Source organism: Hyperolius riggenbachi, chromosome 5, assembly GCF_040937935.1.
Source record: "Hyperolius riggenbachi isolate aHypRig1 chromosome 5, aHypRig1.pri, whole genome shotgun sequence".
Lineage (NCBI taxonomy): Eukaryota > Metazoa > Chordata > Amphibia > Anura > Hyperoliidae > Hyperolius > Hyperolius riggenbachi.
The window spans coordinates 390,407,529-390,420,966 of record NC_090650.1 but is presented as its reverse complement, the minus strand read 5'-3'; the positions used below and the strand labels follow the sequence as shown (position 1 = coordinate 390,420,966).

The 13,438-nt window shown below is 45.1% G+C and overlaps 1 protein-coding gene and 1 long non-coding RNA gene across 2 annotated transcripts in view; one reads left to right on the top strand and one right to left on the bottom strand.

Annotated features, from left to right (window-relative positions):
- Positions 1-5,881, bottom strand: part of LOC137517840 (uncharacterized) — an 11,089-nt gene extending 5,208 nt beyond the window's left edge. Inside the window, exon 1 of the long non-coding RNA XR_011020686.1 lies at positions 5,747-5,881. This is a non-coding gene — a long non-coding RNA (uncharacterized lncRNA). The remainder of the gene's footprint in view (positions 1-5,746) is intronic.
- Positions 1-13,438, top strand: part of YWHAZ (tyrosine 3-monooxygenase/tryptophan 5-monooxygenase activation protein zeta) — a 70,356-nt gene that overhangs the window by 39,421 nt on the left and 17,497 nt on the right. The window lies entirely within an intron of this gene.

Genomic DNA, 13,438 nt, shown 5'->3' with positions numbered 1-13,438 from the left:
CAGCCGTCAGAGCGCCTGCGCAGGAGCCAGGAAGGTAAATATTGACGTCACCACTGCCCGGACTCCACGGAGGGCTGCAGCGAGACCCCTGACGGATGGAGGATGGCGTGGGAAGCCTCATTAGGATCCGGAGGCTTCCCCCACCCGAGGTGAGTATCCCCCAGGGGATCTTTTCATGTTACAGTTCCTCTTTAAGGGCTGGTACAGATATTGAATCCTGATAAACAATCCAATCAAAATGAACAGCTAGGCTGTTGAGTACATTGGTCAGCACGCGGGCTGGAAATGAACAATACACTGATGAGTCATTGGAAGGGCTGATAACTCATAACATGCCACGCTATGCGCATGTTTCAACAACCACCACACAACATTCGTATAGAGCAGCAGCCCTATCAGAGCCGGATTGAAATAATGGTTCTATATACCTTTTTAGATGTCTATAGAAGCCGCCTTTTAATAATTTGAACATCCTATATATTCTGTACTCCTAAGTGGAGATAGTGACAAAAGGCAAATGATTCTGGCTTTCATACAAATTCTATTGAAATTGTGTGCGACTTGTATTTGGACCAAACCATTGCACTTCGTACCATGTTTGATCCTCCCATTGTCATAGAAACCGTACATGATCTTTGGATGTAGCAGAATGAGGTGTCTCTGTAATGCTCATGCCCGGAGCTGTCCCCTAGGAATCTGAGACTGTGTTTTAACAGCTTCTGGACCATTGAAATCTATGCCATTTAGGAGCTGTTATTCCTGCCAGGACATAGATTTCAATTAGCCCGCTGCTACTGCCGATTGTGCCGCTCTCCCGCTGCTACAGCCCACTCTGAGCTGGTCAGGAGCCGATTTCATTGTCTCCTGACACCGTGATCACTGTGAGGCTATCTCATTGGCTCACATTGATCACAGGGTCAGGAGACAATGAAATCTGCTCCTGACCGGCTCACAGAGCTCTATATTAATAAAAAGGATATATGTAGTAAAAAATATTACCACTTCTTTTGTTTCCCTGTATACGGAATATAGGCTCACAGAGCTCTGCTTTCATGGTGACAGCAGAGCAAATGAGCCTCAGCGACGGAAGAGCGTCGCGATAGCGGTGAATCCGTGCAGCGTTTCTTCAGTAGGACCCATTTTTCGTCCCAGCGGTCTCTGGCCCCTTAAGGACCAAAGTGGTTAAAATAGAATCTAATAAATTTCAAACCTTTTTGTTATGTTTTTCTTCTTTTTACGGAAAGGCTACATATTCAAAATGGGTTTTTTTTTTAAAGTGTGATCTTCATTTCTAGCATCATAATGAGGAAGTAATATTTGCTAAATATATACTGATTTACCGGTTTGCTTTCAGAGAAGCCGGGTTTACTTATACTGTGCCTTAGTGTTCTGTGCCTGTTTACTACACTGCTGGTTTAGTCATGCTTATATGTCACTATAAATCTTTGGTGTTTTGTGAGCTAAAAAAAAGTCATATCAGGTCAACCAAAAGCATTTCTGTGGGCAAATGTCAGCTAAGTACATCTCCTATTTATAAACGGCCTGCGGAAACTGTCAGTGATAATAGTGGCAGTGTATTTATCTGAGGGTTCCTGGTTTAAAGGAGTAAGTGAATGAATGAAATATGGGTGAATAATTAACCCTTCGGAGCAGGGGTGTCAAACTCAAATGCAAAGTGGGCTGAAATTGTACACTAGGACCTAGTTGCGGGCCAAACTCAATGTCTACTGGCCACCTTCCTCCCTTTTAAAGTTCCCTCTTTTCTATTGGCCCTCCTCCAACCCCTATACAGTTCCCTGGTGCCTAGTGGTCCTCCCCTATACAGTTACCTGAAGCCTAGAGGCCCCCACCCTCCCCTATACAGTTACCTGGAGCCTAGAGGCCCCCACCCTCCCCTATACAGTTACCTGGAGCCTAGAGGCCCCCACCCTCCCCTATACAGTTACCTGGTGCCTAGAGGCCCCCACCCCTCCCTATACAGTTACCTGGTGCCTAGAGGCCCCCACCCCTCCCTATACAGTTACCTGGTGCCTAGAGGCCCCCACCCTCCCCTATAGTTACCTGGTGCCTAGAGGCCCCCACCCCTCCCTATACAGTTACCTGGAGCCTAGAGGCCCCCACCCTCCCCTATAGTTACCTGGAGCCTAGAGGTCCCCCCACCCTCCCCTATACAGATTCCTGGTGTTTAGTGCTTTCCTCCTACCTCCCCATACTGCTTCCCTAGTGTTCTAGGGCCTCACCTCCAATATAGCTTCCCTGGTGGTCTAGAGAGGGCCAAACATAATGCAAAGTGGGGAAACCACTTTAGGGACAAATTTAATGGCTCTGAGGGCCATATTTGGCCCGCGGGCCGAAGTTTGACATGTATGCTTTAGAGTTAAGTAAACTTTGCAAATGTGAGTTATTCCATATTGGTTTTAATATACCATAGAGATAACTAATGCAGGATGAGAGCATAGCACACAAGGCGATGCCCGTATGATAAGTGGAAGCCCACATGCTTTTATCAGTGCTGGGCAAATCCCAGGAACCAGGTAGCTGGTTAGTGCTTAATGCAAATTACAGATGGTGCCGTGTCTAAACGTGATGTAGGCAAGACTGGCTCCTAGGAGGATAGCACATCGCTTGAGGGTGTGGCTTCCATTGGGAGGGGATAATGCACACATGACAGAACATGATGCTCAGCAGGGAGAACTAGAGCTTCTCTGTACAGTCAGTCATTGTTGGTAAATTTATCATTGTTAAAGAATGTTTTTGGGGACGGATAATGAACAATGAATGCATAGCTTTAGGCAGTTTTCCATATTCCCTGAGTGGTAGTTGAATATGATTGCCTCTAAGGCCTGGGACCCACTAGCAGCGCTTTTCTAAGTGTTTGTGATTGAAAGAAAACGTTTGCTAGTGTTTGTGATTGAAAGAAAACGTTTGCTAATGTAATGCTAAGGGGGATTTTAAAAAAATCACATCCCTCAAGTGGAATCACACCCATAGCTTAGCATTAGCAAGAGATTTTCAAATCAAAAGCCCTTACAAAAGGCTTAGAAAAGCACAGCTAGGGGGTTCCAGACCTAAGACCTTTGTCACTGCTGGCCATAGAGCAACTTTGCTGCTGCTTATTGGCAGTATTTGTAACCCTATGTATGTTCGTGTTTACACAGAGTATAGTTACCTGACTCCAAGAAAAAAACAGGACACAGCCGTGTGCAGATGTGGATCAGTGCAGCGCCCACCTCTCCATTACCCGTGCTGAGTGCTAGTGCGAACCTGGCCGGTGCACAAGAGCAGCTGACTCCCTGGCTTCAGACTCCTCTGTAAAAGAGGCCTTAGGATGAACGCTGTGATGTCAGCACATGCAGACAGTTCACTGGTCACTGAGCGGGAATTCTCCCACAGGGCCCATTCACACTGCCAAAACGCTAGCGCTTAGTGCTAGTCACTGTACACTCTGGCGAGTGATCGCGATCAGTGCTTTTTAGCATTCTATTCGCAATCGCTCTAGAATTGTGGAAAAATGCTGCATGCATCGCGTTTTGCGATTGCCACTAATCGCGAATCGTCAGCAATCGCGACAGTGATATCACTGCCATATAATTAGCACTAGCAATTAGCGGTAATCTCCCCACTGAGAACGTGCCCGTAGGGCTCCGTTCACTGGTGTGATGCGACTTGCCGCAGTGCACCACCTATAGCGGTGTTCACAGTGCGGCTGGTGCATTGCAGTACAGCGCTATGCGGTATAACGCACTGCATTCAGTGCATTACTGGAAAACGCGCACCTTAACCTAAGTACTGTGAAACATACTTTTCAGTGACTGTATGCAACGCAATGCAGCCGTAACATGCGGTACAACTCTTTCCATTGCACTCCTGTTATTCGGGCAACGCAGCGTCCCACTGTGAACTTGGCCTTATGCTTAGAAATGTGTTTTTAATGTTGGCTGTGCTTTGGCTCTACTTGTTTAGGTTTATCTTTTTAGCAGAACTAACTTGCCTACAACAAAACCACTTTAGTAACAAAAGTTAAAATCCTGTTAATGCAGACCTGCACTCATAATGTCCTCTCTGCTCTAAAAGATACATAACCGCATAATAACCGTTTAAGAAAAAACATGTTACAGCTGATACAAATCCAAATATAAATCTGTACTGTTTCTACTTTGATTCACGGAAGCAGACATGTTAACAGCCTGTGCTTTCAAATGAGCTTATCTGCCATCTCTGCCGTGGCAATCATGTGACACAGGGGAGAGATCAAATTACAGTGATTAGACACAAATGAGGGGGAATTAGACGGGCTAAACTCTCTAAATACATACAGGATGCATTTCTGTGTTTTGCTTCTGTCTTGTGCAAGAGTTCAGGTCCACTTTAAAATGTTGATTGTGTTTGACAGCTTTTGCGTTAAAAGTCCTGTTCTGAATGTCTTTTGTTTCAGATGATGTAATCAAACCACTATCCATTGTCTGAATATATGTCTTTACATACTGCCCCTCCCCCGTCGTGCTGTAGGGGATTGAGAGCTGTGAAAGTTTCCGATCTGCTTAGTACTTATGTTAAATTTAAGCAGTTATGTCATTTTAGAAGAATAAACTTAAAAGGAAAACTAACAAAGGTGTAATGAGGTAATGGCTGCCACAGGAGTCCGATGGGGTCATTGCTGAAGCCCCATCTCCAGCCTTGTATCACAGCTCTGTACAGCAGACCTCGCCCCCGAATGCTTGGCAGGTCAATGGCCGCGATTGCAGTCCTATTTGGCAGAGGAGGCGGAAGCCATATGATTAACATAGCCTCATGGTTCCAAATTGTTATCTAAGCGTTCATAACTGATAGTAATATATAACTTTAAAATAGCACATATGAAAGAAGGATACCGTGCACCTATCTTCAAAACAGTTCCATCAATTTATTCCTTTCTTCAGCCAAAAGTAAACAGTGAACAGTATTGACATACGCAGAAGTATCATCAAACCTGTGTGCTGGAAGTTGCTGCGGTGCCGTCCGAATCTTCCCCTGGTCACCCTCTCCTCCCTCACCGCAACAACTTCCAGCACACAGGTTTGATGATACTTCTGCGTATGTCAATACTGTTCACCGTTTACTTTTGGCTGAAGAAAGGAATAAATTGATGGAACTGTTTTGAAGATAGGTGCACGGTATCCTTCTTTCATATGTGCTAAGACTGTTGTGGTGCCCTGCACTAACCTTACCTGTTGCACATCTCAAAGTTCCTCCTGCTAGCCTTGTAGAAGTTGCTCAAATAATATGAAGGTGACGATGTGATTTATTGCATGTGATGCAAGCGCCCTCTGAATAAGGCCCTGTAACCCACAGGTTCAAGCAACTGAGTGCCAGACCGTAAATTTTTCCTCTATAGCGTACTAACTTTAAAATAGTACAGGGTTTCAGTGCAGGGTTTTCCAGAGCTTTTTTGAAGTGTTTTGAATTGTGATTTTGTATTTCCTTTGGTGCAAGGCTTTGGGTTGTAAAAGCGCTGCAAAATCACTTTGTACAGCAAATGAAAAGCAATTTTGCAGCAATCCTATTCTTTGTATTGAAACACAATAATTTTTTTCAGTAAATTGTAATTGCTACTGGTAGATCATCTCCATTGACCATGATTAAAGGGGTACTATGGCGAAAAATTGTAAAATTTAAAATGTGCAAACATGTACAAATAAGAAATGTTTTTTTTTCCAGAGTAAAATGAGCCATAAATTACTTTTTCTCCTATGTTGCTGTCACTTACAGTAGATAGTAGAAAACTGACGGAAGTGATCGGTTTTGGACTAGTCCAACTCTTCGTGGGGGATTCTCAGCATGGCTTGTGTTCTTTATAAATATATTCCTTAAAAGGATTTAAACAATGATGCTGACCAGCTTCCCTGCTCGCTACAGTTTTTTGGCAGTTGGACGGAGCAACTGCCATTCACTAAAGGCTCATACACACATCAGTCTATAGTCTTTGGAAAATGAAAGATCACAGACCAATCTTACCACCCTTCATGTAGTATGAGAACCATACTCTACACAGTCTTTTCTATGGAGATGAACTCCACATCAGAAAAAAATCTTTGCAAAATGCTGCACACACAGATGATGTACAGACACAAAAGATCAGTATCTGCAAAAGATCTGTTCCTGTCAAAAATCCATTCCTGCAAATTGCAATGATAGTCTGAGATCTACAGATCATTATACACACATGATTTAACTGACATTCATCTGCAGATCAAGCAATCATCCGCAGATCTGAAAATCCATCCTGGTGGATCTGATCTGCAGATGAATGTTTTGTATTACATTATTTTCACTGGAGTTCCTCTTTAAGTCCTGCTAGTTTTAGCGTATAAGCATGCTTGCAATGGATGGCTGTGTTTTGCCTGTTTGTTCCACCACTTGTATAACTTTTTTGTTGCAGGAAGAGTAAGGCCTCTTCCATGGATTGCTGAACTACTCGTTTGTCAAGTGGCAACGTTTGGTAAAATTGTGTGGCTCGATTGATGCGTGATGTTACCCAGCAGTAAAAAACAGTCTCCTGTTGTGTCTGAGTATGGCAAATGGCGTGCTCAGATGCACCTCTGTAGGAGGGGGGCCTGGTCCACCACCGCCGGTGCTGAGCACTTGCAAGCGTAGAAAAGAGTAATAACAAGGCATGCAGCAACCCTGAGTAAAGTGTTAACACAGGTCCTTAATTTTGACAAATCCTTGTGCAGCAGCAGCACTTTAGAATATAGTCTTGTCAATGACTGTCCCTCAGAGAAGCTCACACTCTAATCTCTACCATAGTCATATGCCCATCATAATCTAGCACCACTTAAGGGGGGTAGCCAATTAACTTATCTGTATGTTTTTGGTATGTGGGAGGAAACCGTAATGTCCGGAAAAAACCCGCTCAGACATGGTGTGAACATACAAACTCCTTGCAGATAGTGATAGATATTTGAACTAGGGACCCAGTGCTGCAAGGTGAGCGCTAACCACTACTCTTACCTAGCACATACTCATTCACAAGATGATGCAGACTACAAGCCTGGTGCAGTCAATCTTCTTTTCCTGGAGTACAAAGTCCTTATTTTCTTGAACTGGGTTGTGTGCAGTGCTTGGCTATGAGGGCATGTGTCACTGGGTGTGTCAGGTGACATAGCGTTACTCCAGTTACCACATTGCAGCCAACTCCTACCCGTGACTTCCCATGTCCCAGAGAAATGTCCCTCCTAGCAACACAACAGCAGCATAGTCCACACTACACAATCATATGTTCCTGGACACATCCTGTTCCTGCAAAGAGTATGCCATCTGCCCACCCAGAGGCCTCTACATTTAGTGTCTGGCTTGGTTTCTGCCTCAGTATGAGTAGTAACATTATAACAATAATATTATTGATCCAGGGATTTTATCTGATTGCCATCTGAAGCCTGGAAGGAATTTTTTCCCCTTTGGGGCTAAATGGACCATGCCTTGTAAGGTTTTTGCCTTCCTCTGGATTAACAGGGAAATGTGAGGGAGCAGGCTGGTGTTGTACTTTGTTTTCTGGTTGAACTCGATGGACGTAGTGTGGTTTTTTTGTTTTTTGTTTTTTACCCAAATAACTATGTAACATAGAAGCTGATATCCTGAGACCCTTCTATACAGCACTCTAGAACATTTAAAGAGAAACCGTGACCAAGAATTGATCCCAATCAGTAGCTGATGCCCCATTTTACATGAGAAATCTATTCCTTTTCACAAATGGAGGGGGCTCTGTATGGCTGATATTGTGGTAAAACCCCTCCCACAGGAGACTGTGAGGACCGTTTTCCTGGCAGTTTCCTGTCTGTGAACCTCGTTGCATTGTGGGAAATGGCTGTTTACAGCTGTTTCCAACTGCCAAAAAGGCAAGCAGCAGGTATTTCCAGCGACATCACCTGCCAGCAGTAAAAATGTCACCATGTGATGTCAGAATGTAAATCAGGGAGAGGAAAGCTTTTACAATGGGCAAACACTGACTAAATTATTTAAACATAATTATTGTAAAAATGAAGCCATTTTTTAATTACATAATTTTCACTGGAGTTCCTCTAAGTCATCGCTCATTAATATCATACGGAGGACATGTTTGATGGTAAAGTTAACCTTACATGGTTTACAGATTCTTTGAAGTGCATCTTAACTTAGGTCTGCCCTTTGTGTGGTCCTGTGTAAGAGATTGGTGCAATGGCCTGTTCACACTATTGACAGTGCAGCAAATATATTTTAGCACTACACACTGAACTAACACCACATTTTAAAGGGACCCAAAGGTGAGAGGGATATGAAGCCTACCATATTTATTTCCTTGTAAACAATGCCAGTTACCTGGCAGCCCTGTTGATCTGGCGTAAGTAGTGTCAGTAAAAATCCTGGAACAAGCATATGGCTAATTCAGTAAAATCTGAGCATGCTGAGTCAAAATACCTGATCTGCCGCATGCTTGTTCAGGGTCTATAGCTAAAAGTATTAGAGACACAGGATCCAGACGACTGCCAGGCAACTAGTATTGTTTAAAAGGAAATAAATTCGACAGCCTCCATATCACTCTCACCTTGGGTTTTCCCTTGTAAATGGGGTTGCCGCATCTCCACCCCCCCCCCCCCCCACTTTGGCGAGTACGATGGCAACACATTACTGCAGGCATTTATTTGTTTGCAAAAAGACATAACGTATTTTTCGGACCATAAGACGCACTTTCTCCCCCAAACATGGGGGGAGGGAGAGAAAGTGCCTGCGTCTTATGGCCCAAATGCTGCAATTTCTGCCTGTTGCTAGTTGTACCTCCCCCCCCCCCCCCCCCCCCCCCCTCAAAATCACGAGTCCCCCGCAGCTTTCCCAACCTCCCGTCTGTCTAAAGCTCAACACACACCATACAATCTTGGTTGTACAGATTTACCAAATCTATGTAGTATAAGGGCCAACAGATTGAAAATGCCTTGAATGATTGGATAAGCTCTTATACAACATAAAAGTGGTAAGATTGAACAACCAACATTGTATGGTGTGTGTTGAGCCTTAGGCATCTGTGGGTGGGTCTGCAGTATAGTGGCTTGCAGGATCGCAATGTGTCTGTTTCCCCACGGCTGTCCCGCCCCTCTATTGTGTTCCTGTCGTCTGTCCAGTCTCCACTGAAACCTTTCCCCGGCTCTCTAAGAAAAGGATATGTGGGGAGTGCGACGGCTGCGGCTTACCGCTGCCTAGTGATGATCAGCTGTAATCCTCCATGTTAAAAGCCGCTGGTGGGCCCGTGCACGCTGCTGAAGCCTCTCTACCTTCACTTCCGCATTGGTGATGTAAGCGGAAGTGTAGGCTTCAGCAGTTTAGGGGATTTCCAAGGGTGGACAAATGTTGGTCACTTTCTGACCCCCAGCTATGCCGCTCTTACTATCGTCATAATTTCCCCCCTAAATTAAGTACACACACTAGATTGATGTCACTCAACCGTCAACGGTACCCGATCCCTTGGGCAGCATTGCCGGACCGAGGCTGTACATACACCTACTTAGCCTGCAGGCTAATGCACTCTTGTAATGGGGGAGGGGGGTGAATGGGAGACCAACGGAGTGGTGCAGATGTGACGTCACATGGCGAGTGGGGAGAACAAAGATGGGACAGGCAAAAACGGAACAGGAAAGTTGAGTGAATGATGTGCCGCCATAGGCCATAATGTCAATTCGGCTATAGCGGCGCTCAGAGTCCAAATTACTATAAAAACAGAGAAATTTGGCCGCCAGCAATAGTAGGCAGCCAAATTTATGTCTAACCCCTGAGACCACGGCAGCCTGGAGGGGGAATAGTAATAAATCCCGCCGGGACTTTTGCAGAAGCAGAGTGAGCAGTTTTTCGGCTTCACCCTGCACCCAAATCTCCTGGGACCAATTCAAAGTGTAATTTAAAATATGGGGTTTATACAATGTGCGTCACTTTTATAAATGCGCATGGGATACCGGTAGTGGCTGATGCAGTTTAGATAGGGTTTGAACACCAGAAAGAACAGTCTGCCACTGCTGCCTTTCTTGTGAAGAAATAAAAAGAACGGAGTGCGGAGGAACACTTCTGAGTGTGGCAGGCAGGAACATGAGACACCCTAATTTGTTGCGTGCGTCCGAAGCCCATACAGAGATGAGTGAAGCATGCCTAGATAAATGATGCATTGTGCTGGATATGTGATTAGCAGCATGGGACCCTCTCGGAGTCTCCCTACCATTTTCTGTTAAAGAGAATCTGTATTGTTAAAATCGCACAAAAGTAAACATACCAGTGTTAGGGGACATCTCCTATTACCCTCTGTCACAATTTCGCCGCATTAAAAGTGGTTAAAAACAGTTTTAAAAAGTTTGTTTATAAACAAAGAAAATGGCCACCAAAACAGGAACTAGGTTGATGTACAGTATGTCCACACATAGAAAATACTTTCACACACAAGCAGGCTGTATACAGCCTTCCTTTTGAATCTCCAGAGATCATTTGTGTGTTTCTTTCCCCCTGCAGCTATCTTCCACTGAAGTGTCAGGCTGTTTCTTCCTGCAGAGTGCAGACAGCTCTGCCTGTATGTAATTCCTCAGTATGTGAAAGCCCAGCCAGCTCAGAGGAGGATTTATCCAGCTTGTAAAAGATAAGAGAGAAGAGATAAGCTGCTCTAATCCTAAATAATTCACAGGCAGTGTGCATAGAGGGGCCTGGAATTGGGAGTTCATAGCAGAACCACAACACTGAAGAACTTGGCAGCCTTCCAGACACAGGCTGACAAGTCTGACAAGAGAGAGATAAGTTGATTTATTACAGAGATGGTGATAGTAGAACGTGCTGCAGTAAGCCAGAACACATTAGAATAGCTTTTGGAACTTGTAGGATGATAAAAAACCCGATGCAATTTTTGTTACGTAGTCTCTTCAAATCTGCTCTAAGTGCAAAGTTACCTCTTCTATACTGTATAAACTTCTTTGCATACAGCAGGAAAGAATTTAATTGGTCACTGTATGAAATGTAAAGCTATTTTGTGCATGAAGTAGTCCATATGGTGCTGTTTTTAGATTGCATCTTCAGTCACAGGAATGGGACAAACACTTGCGTTTTGGCATGCAAACTGTCCGGATCGTATCAGAACCTGATCCGGATTGGAACCGTACGGTTCCGATCCGGATCCGGTCCGTTTGCATCAGGGTTGCTTCAGGCTGCCATCCGGATCCGTGGGGAAAATAAATAAATAAACAAAATACCTTAAAATTTGTTTGGGTCTGCAGAAGGTGCACCTGTAGAATTAGGTCCTCCGCTGTAGGCCTCACCTCCACCACCGACATACTGCCAAAACAGCTCCAGCACGTGTGTCACTGCTGCTCCACTCCAGATATGCTGGGCCCATGTGTCCCCATCCGAAATGGCAGCTATGATACGCATAGGAAGTGGGGTAGAACGTCCGGTGTTTGTCTCCAGTGTGTTCTGTGCTTCCGTTTTCCATTGCTTTCATATTTCCGGATGGTGCAGTCAGGCCCCGGTCCGGGTGCGTGGGCCGGATGATCCGGACTGAAATATAGCGCATGTTGGAAAAGCGTCCGGCTCCGTACTGTACGGAACGGACGCGTGTGAACGTCAGCATAGCCTTTGCATTGCTATGCGGAACGTACGTTCCGTTTGTACAGTATACGATCCGGCCCGGCGAATCCGGACAGGGAACGCTAATGTGAACCGGGCCTAACAATTTAATGTTACTAAATCAAAGTTTTCATTCCTGGGCTAGACCTAGCATGCTACCTTTCATCCATAATGCACATCCTGGTTTGTGATTGTCCTTGTAGAGCCTGCGCAGTTCATCTGCAGACACACCCAGCTTCCAGCGGGAAGTCCCAGGGATAGATATATCTATTTTGCGGAATCTGCAAGGATCAGTTACGCTATACATATTGAAGATAACTACATTAGATTGTATTTTGAATCAATCTATTTCTATGCTGCTTTATCTAATAAGGACTTATCCTTCACATCTTCTGCTTTTTTATATTTTTTATTATATTTTTATCAGTGCACTTATCAATTTTTTCTACTGCAGTAGGTGATTGAGATGATTGGTGTGTGGATGATCATGACTTTTATTACACTTACTATTAGTGGTTATGCCCATTGAGTCAATTTATTGCTAATTTGACTATTCAGTGATTGTGATTAAATATTTTTACATTTAGCGCTGCCTAAAACTTATTTTACAATTATTATTATTATTTATTGTATTTATAGAGCGCCAACATATTACGCAGCGCTGCACAATAGATAAGTGGGTTAACCTACAGGTAGAACATATGGAAACTCACAACAAAACCAGATCATGCAAATGATATGATAACAATACAGTGTCATAGGTCAAAATAGAGACTGTTCGAGTCTACAAGAGGGGTGGTTGTGAATAAGATTGCATAATCAAGCTGGATACATTAGGGAGGAGAGCCCTGCCAGAGGCTTACAATCTAAAGGGTGGGGTGGAGACAATAGGTGCGTCTTTTGAGAGGGTGTCTGACAGAACATATTATGATGCTGGTGTAGGGGGGTATGCGAGTGTGAAGAGGTGAGTCTTGAGAGCTTGTTTGAAGGTATTAACCTGCCTGGCGTTCTATTAAGATCGCCAGGGAGGCTGCGGGAGGGTTTTTTTTAAATAAAAAAAAAACTATTTCATGCAGCCAACTGAAAGTTGGCTGCATGAAAGCCCACTAGAGGGCGCTCCGGAGGCGTTCTTCCGATCGCCTCCGGCGCCCAGAATAAACAAGGAAGGCCGCAATGAGCAGCCTTCCTTGTTTTGCTTACATCGTCGCCATAGCGACGAGCGGAGTGACGTCATCGACGTCAGCCGCCTCCGATCCAGCCCTTAGCGCTGGCCGGAACTTTTTGTTCCGGCTACGCTGGGCTCAGGCGGCTGGGGGGACCCTCTTTCGCCGCTGCTCGCGGCGGATCGCCGCAGAGCGGCGGCGATCAGGCAGCACACGCAGCTGGCAAAGTGCCGGCTGCGTGTGCTGCTTTTTATTTGAGCCAAATCGGCCCAGCAGGGCCTGAGTGGCAGGCTCCGGCAGTACTGGACGAGCTGAGCTCGTCCAGACCGCCCAGCAGGTTAAAGGTGGGGGCGAGTCTGACGGCTGGTGGGAGTGAGTTCCAGAGAGCTGGGGCAGCCCTGGTGAAGTCCTGCAATCGTGCATGTGACTGAGTTATGCGTGGTGCGACTAGGCGCAGGTCATTGGAGGATCGGAGGGGGCGGGCTGGTATGTGCCTGTGGACCAGATCAGAGATGTAGGTCGGGCAGGTCTTGTGCACTGATTTGTAGGCAAAGCACAGGATTTTGAAATTGATCCTAAAGCTGATGGGGAGCCAGTGTAGTGCTTTACAGAGTGGAGTTGTAGAGGCGCTGCGGTGAGAAGAATGTATCAGTCTGGCTGCCGCATTCATTACC